General features: G+C 42.4%; 1 long non-coding RNA gene and 1 pseudogene across 2 annotated transcripts in view; one reads left to right on the forward strand and one right to left on the reverse strand.

The window, feature by feature from the left end:
- The window catches only part of LOC309813408, a 286,009-nt gene that overhangs the window by 69,442 nt on the left and 196,958 nt on the right, over positions 1-19,609 (reverse strand). The gene's annotated exons all lie outside the window — the stretch shown is intronic.
- On the forward strand, positions 8,886-9,321 carry LOC309813782 (thioredoxin-like; annotated as a pseudogene). Its single transcript has one exon. The product of its transcript is annotated as a thioredoxin-like (transcript).

The following is a 19,609-nucleotide window of genomic DNA, read 5'->3' on the forward strand; positions in this document are numbered from 1 at the left end:
GGCACAGTGGTTAAGAATCCGCCTGCCAGTGCAGGGGACATGGGTTCAAGCCCTGGTTCGGGAAGATCCCACATGCCATGGAGCAACTAAGCCCATGTGCCACAACTACTGAGCCTGCATGCCTAGAGCCTATGCTCTGCAACAAGAGAAGCCACCACAATGAGTAGCCCCCGCTCGCCACAACTAGAGAAAGCCTCCATGCAGCAATGAAGACCCAAAGCAGCCAAAAATAAAAAAATAATAAATGTATACCAAAAAAAGGAAGTGATAATTATAATGCCTGTATTATTATATTGGGTTGGCCAAAAAGTGCCTTTGGTTTTTAAGTAAAAATAAAAGACATTTTTCATTTTCACCAAGAACTTTATTGAGCAACGTATTCACCCTTTTGTTCCACTACCTTCTGCCATTTTTCAGGTCAGGCAACTTCATAATTCCACCTTCCCAAAACTTTTTATCTTTTTGAGCAAAGAACTGTTCCAGGTGCCTTTTCCTGTCTTCCAGGGAATTGAAATTTTTAACATTAGGAGAATTTTGTAAAGACTGAAATAAATGGAAATTTGAAGGTGCAGTGTCTGGTGAATATGGTGTAAATGGTGTGATTTGTGAATCAGAACTTCTCAGCCAAGATGTAACAGTTTTTACCTGGTCATCAAAAGAAACATGCGGTCTTGCATTATCGTGATGGAAGATTATGCATTTTCTGTTAACTAATTCTGCATACTTTTCATTGAGTGCCACTTTCAGTTGGTCTAATTGGGAGCAGTACTTGTTGGAATTAATCGTTTGGCTTTCCAGAAGGAGCTCATAATAGAGGACTCCTTTCCAATCCCACCATATACACAACATCACCTTCTTTGGATGAAGACTGGCCTTTGGTATGGTTGATGGTGGTTCATTTTGCTTGCTCCATGATTTCTTCTGTTCCACACTGCTGTACAGTATCCACTTTACATTGCCCATCACAATTTGTTCTCAAAACGGAACATTTTCATTATGTTTTAGTAGAGAATCGCATGTGGAAATATGGTCAAGAAGGTTTTTTTCGCTTAACTTATGTGGAACACAAACATCAAAGCGATTCACATAACCAAGCTGGAGCAAATGATTTTCAACACTTGATTTGGATATTTTGAGTATGTCGGCTATCTCCTGCGTGGTATAACATTGATTGTTCTCAATTATTGTTTCAATTTGATCACTATCAACCTCAACTGGTCTACCCGACCATGGTGCATTGTCCAGTGAGAAATCTCCAGTGCGAAACTTCCCAAACCATTTTTGATATGTTTGATCAGTCACAGCACCTTCTCCATACACTGCACAAATCTTCTTTTGCATTTCAGTTGTGTTTTTACTTTTCTTGAAATAATAAAGCATAATATGCTGAAAATGTTTTTCTTCCACCTTCAATATTAAAATGGCTATATAAAAATTCACAAATTTTGATGTCTTTTTTTAAAATGCACGCTGATATGACAGTTATGACATACAATCTAACAAAATTGTTTCGAATAAAGTTAAAGACAACTAAGCACTACTACAGCCATCTTACAGGAAAAAAAAAAAAAAACATTTTGGCCAACCCAATACCACTGTAGTTTTGTCTGCTTTAACTTTTTTTTTTTTTTTTGGCCAGTACCAAGAGCTGGTAAGGATGTGGAACAAAGGGAAATCTACATTATACTGGTAAGTATTTTTTGGTGCTATAACCTCAAAAATATTTACCAAAATTAAAAATATGCATACTCAAACCCACTCCCAGGTATATACCCTAGGAAATATTGTATACCTCTACAAGAAGTGTCCAAGAATGTTCAAAAAACATTAGCCATAAAATTATATGAACCTGAAGTCCACTATCAGGAAAAAGTATGAAGCGGTCACGATTTACCCATTGGAATAATTTGGTGATGAAAAATGAGTAAACTACAACAACATACATGTCTCACAGAGACTAAGTAAATTACAGAAGGATTATACTAGTTCGTTTAGATAAAAGCTTGAAAAACTACCACAAATGCATAAATTCATATTATATTGTCCAAGGATAAGAAATGAATTGATGAGCAATTCAAGAGGCTGCCTGTAAGCTATTGCAGTTGCAATGAAGTGAATTGGTGGGTACACTGTGACTGGTTTTTTTGTTTTTATTTCATTCTCCAACTAAAGATGTTATTTAAGTCTTCATTGAGATAAAATATATACATTGTATGTACCTTCTAAGTGTACCAAGTTGTATGTCTACCTAACCACTTTCCCAGGCAATATATAGAATATTTCTAAACCTGAGAGTTTCCTCTTACCCCAGGAAACAACTGATCCAAGTTCTCTCATAGATTAGTTGACTGTTCTAGAACTCCATATAAACAGGGTCCTAAGATACATACCCTTGTTAATCGGCATTGTTTCATCTTCCCTATTTAGCTTCTCTGGTCTTCTATCACCCCTGCAAAAATCATTTGTATAGAAACCACTCTGGATATTTCAAGCAAAGGGATTTTTCCTGATTGGACCTTGACTGCCAACTTAACCAAACTTATATTCCTGTAAATGAATATGTTAGTGCTTTTATATCTGTACATATTGCTAGGTCAGATTAGCTAGTCTTAAGATTATGAGTACCAGCTTCACAAATTTCTTGTGCTGTCCTGATTTAGTTTCATAACCAAGGTTATCTGGGCTTTGAAATGAGCTGAGAAAAATGTCTCTTTTTCTTTCTCTGGTAGACTTTGTAAGATTGGAATTAACTGAGAGTGCTTGGTTGTGAAATAACTCTGGGCCTGATTTTATTTTTCACTGGAATAGAGCTATGAGTCATTTCTTGATTTCATTATGGTTAAGTTCTGTTTTTCTAGGAGTGTGTTCATGTCATACAAATTTAAGATTGGCTGGTTCCTCTGTGGCATGTGGGATTTTCCCGGACCAGGGATCGAACCCGTGTCCCCTGCATTGGCAGGCGGATTCTTTTTTTTTTTTTTTTTTTTTACTTATTTGGCTGCGCCGGGCCTCAGTTGCAGCATGCAGGATCTAGTTCCCTGACCAGGGATCAAACCCAGGCCCCCTGCACTGGGAGTGTGGAGTTTTAACCACTGGACCACCAGGGAAGTCCCGGCAGGCGGATTCTTAGCCACTGCGCCACCAGGCAAGTCCCTCCCTTGACTGCTTTTCTTTCTTTTTTTTTTTTTTTTTTACATTTTTATTGGAGTATAATTGCTTTACAATGGTGTTAGTTTCTGCTTTATAACAAAGTGAATCAGTTATACATATACATATGTTCCCATATCTCTTCCCTCTTGCGTCTCCCTCACTCCCACCCTCCCTATCCCACCCCTCTAGGTGACCACAAAGCACCGAGCTGATCTCCCTGGGTTATGCGGCTGCTTCCCACTAGCTATCTATTTTACGTTTGGTAGTGTATATATGTCCCTGCCTCTCTCTCGCTTTGTCACAGCTTACCCTTCCCCCTCCCCATATCCTCAAGTCCATTCTCTAGTAGGTCTGTCTTTATTCCTATCTTACCCCTAGGTTCTTCATGACATTTATTTTTTTCTTAAATTCCATATATATGTGTTAGCATACGGTATTTGTCTTTCTCTTTCTGACTTACTTCACTCTGTATGACAGACTCTAGGTCCATCCACCTCATTACAAATAGCTCAATTTCGTTTCTTTTTATGGCTGAGTAATATTCCATTGTATATATGTGCCACATCTTTATCCATTCATCCGATGATGGACACTTAGGTTGTTTCCATCTCCTGGCTATTGTAAATAGAGCTGCAATGAACATTTTGGTACAAAACTCTTTTTGAATTATGGTTTTCTCAGGGTATATGCCCAGTAGTGGGATTGCTGAGTCATATAGTAGATCTATTTGTGGATTTTTAAGGAACCTCCATACTGTTCTCCATAGTGGCTGTATCAATTTACATTCCCACCAACAGTGCAAGAGTGTTCCCTTTTTTCCACACCCTCTCCAGCATTTATTGTTTCTAGATTTTTTGATGATGGCCATTCTGACTGGTGTGAGATGATATCTCATTGTAGTTTTGATTTGCATTTCTCTAATGATTAAAGATGTTGAGCATCCTTTCATGTGTTTGTTGGCAGTCTGTATATCTTCTTTGGAGAAATGTCTAGTTAGGTCTTCTGCCCATTTTTGGATTGGGTTGTTTGTTTCTTGTTATTGAGCTGTATGTGCTGCTTGTATATTTTGGAGATTAATCCTTTGTCAGTTGCTTCATTTGCAAATATTTTCTCCCATTCTGAGGGTTGTCTTTTGGTCTTGTTTATGGTTTCCTTTGCTGTGCAAAAGCTTTGAAGTTTCATTAGGTCCTATTTGTTTATTTTTGTTTTTATTTCCATTTCTCTAGGAGGTGGGTCAAAAAGGATTTTCCTGGGATTTATGTCATACAGTGTTCTGCCAATGTTTACCTCTAAGAGTTTGATAGTTTCTGGCCTTACATTTAGGTCTTTAATCCATTTTGCTTTTCTTGTCACACTCCTCACTCCTGTTCCCAGAAATCACCTCCCAAGTAAGTCACCTGTACCTGAGTTCTCTCAGGCTTCAATATCTGGGAAAACCAGACCAAGACAGGATGGTATTTTGGGGTTCATTGAAATTTGCTTTGAGCCCTAAAGTGGCTCATAGCATTCTTATTTGTCTGTAATTACATTCCATTTCATAATTCCAAATATTGTTTACTCAGGACATCTTTTTGACCAGTTATTTTAGTTTGAGTTTTCCCAAAAGCAGATCCTAACACAGGTTGAGGGCAAGTAGATTTGGGAAACACCAGTAGTTAGAGAGTGGAGAAGTGAGACAAGAGAAGGCATCCAGTAAGTCTTGCGTTATTAAGACTTAACGTTGGGAATGACTGGAGCCTAGTGTCATGGAAAAACTAAAGGTATCCCACCTGAAGGGCAAGAGTATGGGGCATTTACAACCTAATTCCAATCAGTAATGGGTTAAGGCCTGTTCCAAAGATGTGTTAATTCCCTAGCACTTGGGGCCTGTCCTGTACAAAGACAAAGGGGCCTTCTGTGGCTTTGTGCAGAGCCCTCAGAGATGCAACACTGGCAGTTATATGCCAGCCTGTGCCCACTGGTATGTTAAGATCTGAGGGCTATGGGTGGGCACCTGAGCCCACCACACCAGTCTTACCAGGTCCATCTACCTCCTTGGCCTCTCCAGGTAGTCGATGTCTGGTCTTGTCCTACTGCATCACATTTCATTTCATTAGGTTCTGCTATCATATATATGATATAATATAACATATATATAGAATCCAAAAGGTAGAAAAAAACAATAAGTTTGATGTTTGTTCATCAATATAAAATGTTAAAAATGGTTTAAGTTTCTCTTTAAATTATACTTTCCATATTCTACAAGTTTTGATTTATGGTATCGATCATCATTCATTTCTAGTAACTTATTTGTTCTGAGACCAAGAATTTCAGTATTTCCTAAATTTAAGCATGTGGGTAATTAAGTTGAAGTCAAAGATAACAAAATTGTATTTCGGTCAGAGAAAGTGATCTACATGCAGCAGAGTTCTGGTGGCCCAGCTCCACGCCCTTGGCACACCTGATTTCAGTGTGGCTGTGAAAGACAGTGTCCTATCTCAAAGGCTCACCAACCGTTTTCGTCCTCGGGGCTTTCTCTGAAACGCAGGAGCCCATTCAACCTGCAGGCAGGGCAGCTCAGAAGTGGGGGTGGTGGTGGTTGATACTCCTGGAGGCAACTCTCCATTAACAGGGGATTAGAGGTAAGGGGCATGTGCTCTGGTCTCCCGTCTTGCAGACGCACACCTGCAGCACGTTTTCCAGGGCTCTCTGGAGGGTCAAGCCCAGCTGCCTGCGGCAGTAACTGGCTCAAGACTGCTTTTCCTTTTTTTTTTTTTTTTTGTGGTACGTGGGCCTCTCACTGTTGTGGCCTCTCCCGTTGCGGAGCACAGGCTCCGGACGCACAGGCTCAGCGGCCATGGCTCACGGGCCCAGCCGCTCCGCGGCATGTGGGATCTTCCCGGACTGGGGCACGAACCCATGTTCCCTGCATCGGCAGGCGGACTCTCAACCACTGCGCCACCAGGGAAGCCTTCTTTTTTTAAAAAAAAGTTATTTATTTTGGCTACTTTGGGTCTTCGTTGCTGCGTGCAGGCTCTCTCTACTTGCGGCGAGCGGGGGCTACTCTTCGTTACAGCGCGCAGGCTTCTCACCGTGGTGGCTTCTCTTGTTGCGGAGCATGGGCTCTAGGCATGCAGGCTTCAGTAGTTGCGGCATATGGGCTCAGGAGTTGTGGCTCGTGCACTCTAGAGCACAGGCTCAGTAGTTGTGGTGCACAGGCTAGTCACTCTGTGGCATGTGGGATTTTCCCAGACCAGGGATCGAACCCATATCCCCTGCATTGGCAGGCAGATTCTTAGCCACTGTGCCACCAGGCAAGTCCCTCCCTTGACTGCTTTTCTCGTCATACCCCTCACTCCTGCTCCCAGGGATCACCTCCCAAGTAAGTCACCTGTACCCGAGTTCTCTCAGGCTCCAATTTCTGGGAAAACCAGACCAAGACAGGATGGTGTCTTGAGGTTCACTGAAATTTGCTTTTTGGCCTACTATCTGGTCATTTTATGAGCATTTCATGTATACTTGGAATATAGTCTAAGTGACTGAGATCAGCGATCTATGTTTCCCTTAGGTCACGTCTGTGAAGTGTTTTTATTTTTTGTTCCATGTTCACCATTCTTATCTTTGCCTACTTGGTATATCACGTACACAGCACATATCAGACATCTGTTATGTACATCACATCCCTTCAGTCTCACCTGCCCCTTGTTCCAGCAGCTGATTTCACATTGACATAAATGCCATGGTGTTTGTACTGACATCAGCTCTTGTCCCTGGGTTTCCCTCCTCAGATGGAGGCACAGGATGCCCACGCCCTGCTCAGTGCCCATGCGTGTGCAAATGGGATGAATGGGAAAGGCAACGCTGCATGGAGTCAGCCTCTGACTCATGGCAGAGGGGACATGACGGTCAGGTCTTCACTTCTCTCCCTGAAGGAGCTGACAGACACAGATTACGTCAAGTCTCAGAGGAGGGTCTGACAGTTTTGAGAAGTCAGTGGCATTGTTACCTTTCCCTGACGAACAGGAACTTTTGTTCTGAGTCACATCTTCCTGGCTTGTCTCTAATTTCAGCTGCAGATACTTTGGATAGTTCTAGATAAGCCTGAACTCATGCTGACAGTGTCCAGCTCAAGTGAGCTACATGTCTTTGTGCTTTCTGCCTTAGGGTCTTCTCTGAAGCCACAGAAGTCAGCCCTGTTCACGTGCAAGCCCAGGCTTGAAGGAAACTCAGAGTGAAGGGATGTTAATACCTTCAGGGCATATCTCCAATGGGAAGCAGGAGTTACAGCTAAATGCCCCAGATGCCCGTTCTTTATAGATTTTGGAAGACACTCCTTTCTCTTTCTCAGCAGTAGCAAGACTCTCTAGCATCACCATTAAAGACTCACTTTTCCTGGGTTGAATTACAGGTGGAAAGGGAAGCACTGGGTGATGGAGTGGTTGTGGTACCTGAACGGTATTGGGTAATGGAAACCCACGACTGTAAGAGAGCTTGACTTTAAAAGACTGATTTAGAAACCTCGAAGAATGATAGGCTCAGATCAGCCTCCTAGCAACTCAGGACATGCTGTGAAAGCCAGGACATTTCAGTAACTTGATTTAAAGAGATCTTCATCTCCTGCAGCTGGATGACAGATTGCATTGAAAATTCACTCTGAGTGTTTGACTGTAAAGGTGGCAGAGATACAAAGGATACTGAATGAGAACTTGACATGTCTCCTTTGCTAGATTCAGAGACTTGATAGGCGAAGAATGGGACCTCCAGACTCAAGATGGGTATATCTGGGTGGATGCCCCTGAGAATTTTGAACTTTCAGATGTCCCCTCAACTCTGCAGGCTTGGAGAAGTGGTCCCCCTACCCTAGGCTAGAAAGAAACAGTTTCCCGTTGTCTAGAGATCATGAAAAAATCACACCTGAGGCATATACCTTGAAAGATGTTGCATGCCCTCCTAAAAATCCACCTCTTCCCCTTATTACCTCAAAAATAACTTGGGTCACTGCCCCCCTCCCCAGCCAGGAATTGTCTCTGCCCTGAGAGGAAGAAGCTTCTTCACTGAAAGTGTTGCAAGGTCTGTTAAGTACATACTGTAGCACTTGTGAGAAATGGCAGGAAAGTTTTGTCTTGAGGATGTTGAACAGTGGGGTTAAGAATGTAAGGCTGCATAAGGGAGAGTGTGACACGAGAGCATTCCCCCAGGGCCCAGGACCTACTATCCTGGCAGGGACATCTGGAAGTGTCCTAATCAGAGACTACTGAGATGGCTGTTTTGAAGCTTGGAGATGATGATGATCTATAAATGAGATGGAGATGCTTGAACTGCTTTGGCAGAGTGTTGAGAAAGGGGTCAGAAGGTACAGGGAGGATGTTACAATGGATTATCCCCTAAGATCAAAAAGTCCACTAAGAAGGCTGTGTCTTCTGGGCCCTTCTCAAAGACAAAGGCAATAAAGACTGCATTAGGGTGGCAACAACATCCTTGATAAGCTGTCCTTTACAGTTAAGGTGTAACAGCAGGAGATCCTGCTGTGGAATTAGGCTCCTTGCATCAATGGGGAAAGTAAGATTCTACACAGAGGTCAGGTGGTAGCATTTTATCTGACCTTGTGTCTAATGGTAATACTATAACAAGCAAGGTCTGTGTGGCCAGGGTATCTTAACCAATGTCAGTTTTCTGCAGGTCAGTACAGCTGGTGTTTTAGGGTGAGATAGATGGGCAACTAATAAGAATGTTTCTGGAAGCTTCGTCTGGCGCCTTGGATCCACTTCCATCTCTTCCAGTGTAAGGTCACTGGTCAGACCCCAGCAGCCAAAATGGTGAAGCATATTGAGAGCAAGTATGCTTTTCAGGAAGCCTTGAACAAGGGCAGGAGAGAAACTCGTAGTAGTTGACTTCTCAGCCACGTGGTGGGGGCCTTGCAAAATGATCAAGCCTTTCTTTCATTCTCTCTCTGAAAAGTATTCCAACGTAGCATTCCTCGAAGTAGATGTGGATGACTGTTAGGATGTGGCTTCAGAGTGTGAAGTCAAATGCATGCCAACCTTCCAGTTTTTTGAAAAGGGACAGAAGGTGGGTGAATTTTCTGGAGCTAATAAGGAAAAACTCGAAGCCACCATTAATGAATTAATCTAATCATGTTTTCTGAAGACATGACCAGCCTTTGGCTGTTTAAAACTTGTAAATTTTTTTTTTTTTTTTTTTTGCGGTACGCGGGCCTCTCACTGTTGTGGCCTCTCCCGTTGCGGAGCACAGGCTCTGGACGCACAGGCTCAGCGGCCATGGCTCACGGGCCCAGCCGCTCCGCGGCATGTGGGATCCTCCTGGACCGGGGCACGAACCTGTGTCCCCCGCATCGGCAGGCGGACTCTCAACCACTGCGCCACCAGGGAAGCCCTGTAAATTTTTTTATTTACAAAAAGGAAAGATCAAGTATGAAGACTATATACCTAACTGCCGTCTGATAAGTGACAATATTAACTGTACCCTTTAAAAAAAAAAAGAATATTTCTGCACTTGTATAAAACAAGTCTGATGTCAGCTATTGCAATGAAAAGAATAATCACAATCTCTATAAAGTTTCTAGGTCTGAGCCAGTTTTCTTATTGGAGGAGAATGGGTTTCCTTGAGGAAAGACCTACAGTAAATCACCAGAAGTATTTCCCCAGTTTTTCCTCATAAAAAGAACCATTTTAGAATAACTATACTAGGTAAAGCATGCCCAGACTTTTGAGGTCTACTAGAGTCTGAAATGACATCTATACCAAGGAACCTAAGACGCTACCATGGGCCTCATGTTAGCATAGGGTATATGGAGACCAGGTGATAAATGAAGTCCTGGTTCAAGTTCATGCCACAGTGGGGCCAATGGTTCACTGGATCCATGCTATGTTTCCCAGTCCTCAGTGAAGAGATTTGATAGACTTAGCCTGTTAACTCACAATTGGCCCATTGACTGGTGGAATAAGATATTAAAAGGTAGGGAAAACCAAGTAGAATCCCTGAAACTGTGTCACCATCCTAATCCATCCCAACCTCCAACTATGTATCAAGAGCAATATAACTTCCCTGGAGGAATTACAGGGTTTAGTACCAAACACCTCAAGGATGCAGGGACAGGGCTCTCTTATCACCCCCATCCATTCACGTTTCTGATCCTTATAAAAACCAGAGAGATGTGGCTGATGACAATGGATCATCCTAAACTTAAGTGGTATCCCTAATCAGAGCTGCTGTGCAAGATGTGGTTTCTTTACAGGAATGTATCAACGCAGCTGACACTTGTATGAAGCTATTAACATGGAAAAATGCATTTTTCCCCCAGATTCCTGCCAGTTAGGAGGCATTTGAAGTCCAGTTTAATTAGTACCTCCTTCATGAATGATAAAATCCATACAGAGTAGAGGATGTTAGAGTCTGCGAGGAAATAGAATCCTCAGGTGAAAGCAGGACTTTGCAAGGCCTGTGTCCATCCTAATGGGAAGTTTGTTCTCTTGATTAGGGTACAGATCCATTCTTGTACAGAGCAAGGCAGAGAAGCAGCACAACAGGAATTGATCCTCACTGGTGAGCTACATTTTGCCTGGTTCCCCGGCAAAAACTGGCTTCTAGGCTAGGTTTGGCCAATGGGAGGCACTGGGGCAGGTGGGAGAGAAAGCAGCCAGCACACTTCTCCACCTCTACGCCTGCTGTGGGTGGCATCTGCTGGCCTGCCCCGTCTATGGTTTCCGCTCCTGCTGAGTAGTTGTACCTCTTGGGCTCTGATACCACAGCCTCTACCCTCTGCCCCTCCAGCCAGAGGTAGGAGAGGCTCCCTCTGCTGCTGACCTCTGGAGTGCCTCAATTTCCCATTTGACCTTTCAGCCCTTCTAATACATTTACCTTGATGCACTAGATACAATTCTCTCATTATAACCTTGTGAATTGGTATGATCATCCGGCTCCTTTCCTGGCTGGACCTTGACTGATAAAAAGTGTCAAGGGGGCCTCCCTGGTGGCGCAGTGGTTGAGAGTCCGCCTGCCGATGCAGGGGATACGGGTTCGTGCCCCGGTCTGGGAGGATCCCATATGCCGCGGAGCGGCTGGGCCCGTGAGCCGTGGCCGCTGGGCCTGCGCATCCGGAGCCTGTGCTCCGCAGCGGGAGAGGCCACAACAGTGAGAGGCCCGCGTACGGAAAAAAAAAAAAAAAAAAAAAAAAAAAAAAAAAAAAAAAAGTGTCAAGGGACAGCACCTTTTGGGCAGTGTCAGGCAACCTAGTGGTTTCCGTCTCAAGTCAGTCTCTAGCTCCTGAACTTTGTATGTTCTTGAGTCTTTTTGCGAGATCAGGGCTCTACTTGCTCTTTCCATATTAGTCTCCAAAACCCTGGGCCTTGATGAATGTAACTCCTTGGTTATAGGCCACTTGCTTCACTTAATCTGCTCTGGCTGCCAAGTCGCAGCTCAGTGATGAATCCTCAGACTGACCGTCATCCGGCCCATTTGTGTTTTCTATTCTCCTTGTTCCAGAGCAGTATGAGGATGGAGAGTCTACAATGATGCTTGAGACATACTTCATGAAATGACAGTCTCTGAACTTGGCTCAAATGCTCCCCAAACTGAGTTGTGTTGCCTGGGGAGAATGCCTTTCCCAATTCACTCATCTAGGAGCTGGAGACCACTCATCGAGGCACCCAAACAGGAAACTGTTGGCTTCGTGAATGGTGGTGGTGGAGAACCCAGAAATAGACCTTAATCAAAGAACATTTAAACACACCAACCTGTGAACCTCCTTCATCCACCTGCTGGACCCAAAGGGTAAAGGTAACAATACTCACCCAGGAGCTCCAGAATAATTAAAAGCCTATGAAAAACAGTATCAGTTCATTGTCTCATCTTTGCATCTACATGTCAAAGACAAAGTTTTGGGGGATCTCTTCCTACAGATTTAGGTTGTATTATTCTTGAAAACTTAAGCCCATCCTCCAGTGGAAAGTCCTTCCCATAGCCAACCTCCCATCCCAAAGACCTCAGACTCCTGAGGGACAGGATGCACCCCTCCCCACCATTTCAAGTCTAGCGGAAAAGGCTTTGGAATTTGGCTTGAGATGCAATTTCCACTGAAGTGGTAAACCTAGGACACTTGACTCAATATTTACTTAGAGACAACATCTCCCCAATGATCTCGAAAGCATATATGCAATTCCACACGTGAAGTACATGTAATAGGTTAGGGGCCTCAGGGAAGGAAGGGTTGGGGGGAAGACGCACACACAAGTGTCTATTGTATGCCAGTGAGCCAGTTTTTCAGCTAGTCCTGTCCCCAAAAGAGTCTTAGCCACTTAAGTTGGTGGTATTTATAGCCACCTTTAAAGACAGTGACACCTGAGCCTAGATCCCCCATAGGAGACCCTTTAACACGGGACAGCCTGATTCAAAGGCAAATGTGGTGGACTACTCGCCTCCAACTTGGACTCAGGTTTGAACAAATCCATAGGAGTTCAAGCATACTACCTCCCCAGTACATCTGCTTCAGGGGTTCCAAAGACCTTGGCCATCTTGTTAATGCTATCTGTAATGGGACCTCATCTTGCTGCACCTTCCACGCTAGTCCTTTCCTCATTTGCAGGACAAGCTGAAGATGCTGGACTTCAAATGCCTCCTCTTAGTCTCCTCATCCAACTGATTTTGGTGGTACCTACTGTACTGAAAGCTGCCTTTGCAAGGCCACTTAAACTTGTTCAAGGGATCACAGCATTTTAAGTTCACTGCCTGATCATTCTAGAACAAGCATGGATTTCCTGAGAAGTCTCAGATCAGTGTAATAAGAGAACACATGCATAAGTCAGGGTTCTCCAGGACCTTTTAATACTTCATATACAGCCATTTAGAGATAGTACAGTCAGCTTGATGGTAGCAAAAGAAGTTGCTATGTTAGTATTATAATAGACCATGAGTAAGTATATTATGCTAAATTCCTGGTTCTGTTTTATTATCAAGTCTAAGTACTTTCATGAAAAATGTAAGAAGTTAGAAGTTACACTGACTTTATACAGTTAGACTGGAATACAAATGCTGATTATAAGTTCAATTATAATTGGTATATATAGCTCTATAGTATGGTTTTCAACAAAGCATTTTTCTATAGCTACTTAAAATGAACAATATTCTACCTAGTGGCGGTACCATGGTTTACTCAATAAAGGCATGATTAAATATTAAGTATCTTAGCTTTTTCCTATATTTGGTCTTTTATGACTCAACTGCTAGAGGTAAAATTATCGAAGTAAGACCTGATGGCTGACACTGCCTGACTGCCTCTCGGAAGCATCTTATCAACTTGGACCAATTGGTGAGGCCAATCACAGTGTATCCCACCAACATCAAGTATTCAAGTAGATAACCATCCCTCGCTTTAGTGTTCACATCTACTCTTATGCAGTTACTTTCTGTATATTTACTGGTTGCATTTTGTGAGGTAGATTGTCCCTGGCCCATTATGTTGTTCTGAGATAGGGTGAATTTTATGACATGCAAGCTTTTTTTTGTTTGTTTCATGTAAGCTTTTAATTCTGCAGTTTTTAGTATCTTCGCAAGAATTCTGCAACTACAACCCCTACCTAATTCTAGGACATTCTGATATTCAAGTTAGTTGGTCTACAAGTTCAGATTCTTCTGCCTGTTCAGAGGCATTTAACAGCATATTTGAAGTTCTCAGCTAGTATACTTTAACTTAAGAATTTCTATTTGTTTCTTTTAAAAATATTTGATATTCTCTAATTGGCAAGACTTCATATTTTCCTTTAGTCTTTTGAGCATGGTTACATTTCTTTAAAAATATTTAAAACAGTCAATTTAAAGTGTCTAATAAGTCCAGTAGCTAGGATTCCCCAGGACAGTTCCTGACTTCCATTTTTCTTGTGGATGGGCCATATTGTTTATGTTTCCACTTTTTATTTAAAACTGGATATTAATATAATACAGCAACTCTGGAGATTAGCTTCTCCCTAGGGTTTGTTGTTTGTCATTTGCTTATTTAATAACTTTACTAAATTTTATGAAGTCAGTATTTATCATGTGACCACTGAGGTCTTATTTGGTTAGCTAAGTGATTAAAGAAATCTGTCCAATCAGTAGCTAATCACCTGGCACCGAAAGTCTCCCAGTCTTTGCTGAACGGATTTGTGCATATGTTAGGACATGCCTTCAGATCTCAGGCCGGCGGTTGAAAACTGCCTTAGCCTTCATTTCCTGCTTGTTCAGAGCTTCAAGGTCAGTGAGAGGTAAGAGATTAGGGCCTTCTTGAACCTTTCCTGGCATGTGTACACCTCTACGTATGTGACCTTCTAGATTCCTAGGAATGTACTGGAGATTTTCAAAGGTCCTCTGGGCATCTAATTTCCAGTTTTTCCTTTGAAGATTGTTGGTTAGCTCAATGGTTCCCCCAACTGATATCCACCAACTCAGGCAGCTGCAATGTTAAACTATTGCCTCTATTTTTGACAAGTTCTCCCAGGGAAAAGTTTTGTATTAGGTGATCACTGAGTCAGGTCAAATAAAGATGGCTTTGTGAGTAGGGTCTTCCAGTGGACCACCAGACTGGTCAAATAGTGATGGTTCTCCAGAAATAGGGCTTTGAAAGAGCTCTAATGTCATTCTGCTCTGGTGACTTCCAGGTTTTCTGGTTTTCAAAGTTACCACAGACCTGGGGGTAAGGATGGTGCAGAATAGAAATAGAACATTAAAAGTTCCACAGCGCTTGCTGTTATCGAGATTCCCCTGAATTGCTGGAAGGTTTTATGTCCCAAGTTCTGAAATAGTTGATTTTGACAATTTTTCACATTGTTCTTTGTTTACGGAGGAACTTGCCATTGTCACTGACATCATTCAGATAACTAGTTAAAATATCAGCCCTTTGTAGCCTTCCTTGTGTCCACAAGGGAAGACCAAATATGATTTGGGAGCACATAGAGAACTACCTGACAATTATGTTTTCTGACTTCTCACAGTAAAGTAGGAGCACGACTGGGTTCTGGTCCCACTGTGGGAAAAGTGATGTACACCAGTGCTCCTAAGTCTGATCCATACACCAGTGCCAATCTACAAACCATTATCAGTCCATGAGTTAATGTGCTTGCATCAGATTATAATATGCATTTCCCTTCACGAGAAGACTTGCTGTCAAAATACCCAACTGAACTCAAGTGTGCTTACTGGTGTCATTGACCTCCATTCTGGTACAAACTATTTCATCACTGAAAAGTAAAACAGTTTGTGGTCCAACATCTTCAGTACCACTGATATGTACTAGCACTAGGTCTGGTCATAAACCCTCTAGATATCATTCATTCTTCTATATCCTTGGAGACTTTGGAAGACATAGTCCAGGTTGAGTAACGGAGATAGACGGAGCATGAATTCCTCCATCATTGCTTGGAGATGAGTCACTCAACCCTCATTGCTCCAATATCAGTGAGTAGAATATTTGTATTAAGTTACTGAGATTTGGGGAATATTTTAACCAAATCATGCTCTGGCCTACCGCACCACAGTGTATTTGCTGTATAAATTTCCTACTGCCTTCAGTATAGAAAACTGACATTCATTCATATATATCTTAAATTGTCTTTGTTAAAAGTTCAAGAAACAAAGAACTGCTTTACCTCTAAAGTATGATAAGCATTCCTGTTTAGTTTCTCTAGTCCATTTTTATACGTTCTACTCTACAGTTTTAGGATATGGAACAAATGGGTTGAGCAGTTCCAGTTATTTGATACTCACCAATTTTAACTGTATCGCCTCATTGAATAATCCTTGCATTGCCTGTTGATTTGTGATGCACGTGGCAACAGGAATACAGCTCTTTTTATTTATTTATTTATTTATTTATTTATTTATTTATTATTATCATTTTGCGGTACGCGGGCCTCTCACTGTTGTGGCCTCTCCCGTTGTGGAGCACAGGCTCCGGACGCGCAGGCTCAGCGGCCATGGCTCACGGGCCCAGCTGCTCCGCGGCATGTGGGATCCTCCCGGACCGGGGCACGAACCCGTGTCCCCCGCATCGGCAGGCGGACTCTCAACCACTGCGCCACCAGGGAAGCCCTGAATACAACTCTTAAGGGTGATTTTTGGCTCACTCTGAATTATTGATTTTTTCACTGTGAGGTTGAAACCACTACAACAGTGGTTACTAGGATAGGGCTTGTCCTTTTCAACTCATTTTCAACGTCTTTGGTTAGTTTTTAAGGTAGTTCATAAAATTTCAACAGAATTTTTATATTCACCACTAGTCTTCCTAGGATTTTAGATTTTAATACCTTTTGAGGATAAAGTTTCTATGCAGAATGAATGCATTACTACAAAGCTGCTGGAGATAAAGAGGCTCAGGGATTTAGAAACTTAAAGGTCACATAGGAAGACACTAAGATGAAAGTTAAACCTGGGCCCGATTTCACAACCTTCACTTATTCCAATAAAGCATGCTACTTGCCAGTCTAAAAACTTCTTTTCAAGAAAAAAGACTTTAGTTGAACTAACTCAGTGAGCTTCTCTTGCTGATCCTACCAGGCTTATAGCATCCACCAAGATGTAACAGAATTCCAGACTATTATGCTCATCTCTCAAGAAACATTTAATAAGGAATTCCCTTTATTATCCTAGAGAGAACAGGTTTCCTCACAACTAGCCAATATGGTTCTAGCAACCTAGGCCTGTATTTCTGAGCTGCCACTTATCCCAATCCTAAAGCCCACTATTTCGGTAGCCTTTGAGAAATTGGACAGGGACAAGAATACATCTTCTAGAATTCTGGGACTCCTCATCTATTTAACACCATTAGAAACTTGACCTAGCATTTTGGTGTGAATGGGGTGTCCTTGTGAGACCACTAAGCCAATTCAAGGGCACTGAATTCTGAAATACCATCCATATCTTAACACCAAAAGGAAACTTCTTGGAAAGTGTCTGGTTGGCAGTTAGGGGCCCTGCCAACTAGAGGGCAGTCCTGCAGTGGGACTGGCTTATCAAGGTTCTAAATGAGCAGATAAGCACATCATGTGGTTCAGGTTAAAGATACCTTATTAGCTGAACTTGTTATGCTTTGGGACCTTCAGACCATTTCCTGATTCTCATGCAACACCATCATGACATCACAGGGGTTGACAGGGCCGGTAGGAGACCAGCTGCATCATCTATTTATGCTCTGGAAGTTCCAGTGGGAGGTATTGTTGAATACTATGGTTTGAAATCAGATTCTTTGCTGTTTGCTAGAATGCCAGGAACATGGGAGAAGGATGGCAAAGTGGCAAGATGCTGTATACTACATTCTTTCTGTGTAAGAATTGTGTCTGTGTAGCTCAAACCAGTTTTTCATTAAGAATACTTTTATTGATAGTATCTGCAAAACTCCAGGAAGCATCATTTTGCTGGAGGCTAAGGAAACATGTCTTAAAACCACCAGCATGTCTTCTCCAGCACCTAGGCACAGATTCTAGCCTTATGATTCTCCACTGGCTCTCAGGTCTGGTGTCCCTGCCTAGCAAACATGGCCAGGGAGAGTATTTTGAACACTGGGAATTATTCTGAAGAGCTCTGGGCCCCTACCTTGTGCTTTTATTAATTTGGGGTTCAGATACATCTTATAGAGGTAGCTGTCACCCCCATGTACTCTTTTCCCTGTCTTATCCTGTTTGAGGTGAACAGCAGGAAGTGACCAGATATCTTGGGCACAGTGGCTGAATTTACCCAAGTCAGATGACAGTATGTTCAAGGGGACCCTCTGTCTCCCTGAAAAACTCTTTGTAATAAGTCATTTTCCTTCTTGCATACTTTCTATGCAGCCAGCTGTGGGTCAGGAGGCAGCTCTGCTGATCCTGGCTTGGCTCACACTTGGAGATCAGCTCACCTAAGGCTGGTCTAAAATGGTCTCAGCTGGGACAACAGGACTTTCATCCACACGGTTTAGTCTCCAGCAGGCTCCTCCTAGCCCAGGCTCATCCTTATGACGTTGGCGGTGGATGAGGGATGAAAATGCAAGGTCCATTGAAGCCTGGGCCTGAACTTGGGTTTGGGTTAAGACAATGACCAAATGCCTTAGTGGGCTTGTCTGGAGCCCAATATGGATAAGCCAGCTGTAGGACAATTGAGGCAAGCAGCGAAATTTGACTGTTCGATATTAAAGGACTGTTGATTTTGTTAGATGTCTTACAGTGATTACGAAGAGGGACCTTATCAGTATTTGTGGGTAAAGTATATGCCTGGTATTTGCTTTAAAAGAATTCCAGCAAAGTACAATAAAGCAAACCACCTAAGGGGATAAATAAAACAAGACTGGAAAAATGTTGAGTTGCTGAAGTTGAATAATGGGTACATGGTTCATTATACCATCTCCACGTGTGCATTTTTAAAGGCTTTTATAAAATCAACTTTAACTCCATTTTCTATTTTATCCAATGTTTGAGCCTATGAGATTCTAGTTCTTGTTCTGTAGGTTCAATTATGCAAGCTTTCGGGACTTCCCTGGTGGCGCAGTGGTTATGAATCCACCTGCAAATGCAGGGGACACGGGTTCAAGCCCTGGTCCAGGAAGATCCCACATGCCATGGAGCAACTAAGCCCGTGTACCACAACTACTGAGCCTGTGCTCTGGAGCCTGTGAGCCACAACCACTGAGCCCACGCACCACAACTACTGAAGCCCATGTGCCACAACTACTGATCCTGCATGCTGCAACTACTGAAGCCTGTGCGCCTAGAGCCCATGCTCTGCAATGAGAGGCCACAGCAATGAGAAGCCTGCACGCTGCAACAAAGAGTAGCCCCCGCTCGCCACAACTAGAGAAAGCCCACGTGCAGCAAAGACCCAATGCATCCAAAGATAAATAAAATTTAATATTGAATTATGCAAGTTTTCATAATTGACTGATATTTAATGTTTCTGTTATCCTATCTAGTTGTGGGGTTTTGCTTTATTCTATGAGCTCTTTCAATATGAGCTTGTCAATCATTCTGGGAAATCTATTATTTCAGCTTTTTCTTTTGAGACTATTGACATGTTTACAGTTTTTCTATCCTCCATTATCTCCTTATATTTTCTATTTATCATTCCTGACTTCCTTCTGGAAGAGTTCCTCAATCTGATCTTCCAGCTCATTAGTTTGTTCTTCAACTTCATCTATCCTCCCACTCCTATTACATTCTGTCAACTCACTTTTCATTCTCACATCTGATTCTTTGATTTTTGTTCTCATTTTTTCAATGGAAATATCTTAAGTATATTTGTTATACTTTATGTTCTCATTCTAAGTATTCCAGTATTTCTGCTTCCAATGGCACATAATGTTCTGTTTTCTTTTTTAGGTCATTGTACTCCTCTAGTGCCTTGTTTTGGCCTGTGAAGATATCCAGCTCCCTCTGGGGAAAATGATTTATCTAGTAATGCCCTATTGAGTAGAGAACAAAGGCAAGATTCTAGTTTGTTTCAGCCCTGGTAAGTTCACTGACAGGGA

The sequence above is a fragment of the Mesoplodon mirus genome, assembly GCF_964341445.2.
Source record: "Mesoplodon mirus genome assembly, chromosome: 12".
Taxonomy (NCBI): Eukaryota; Metazoa; Chordata; class Mammalia; order Artiodactyla; family Ziphiidae; genus Mesoplodon; species Mesoplodon mirus.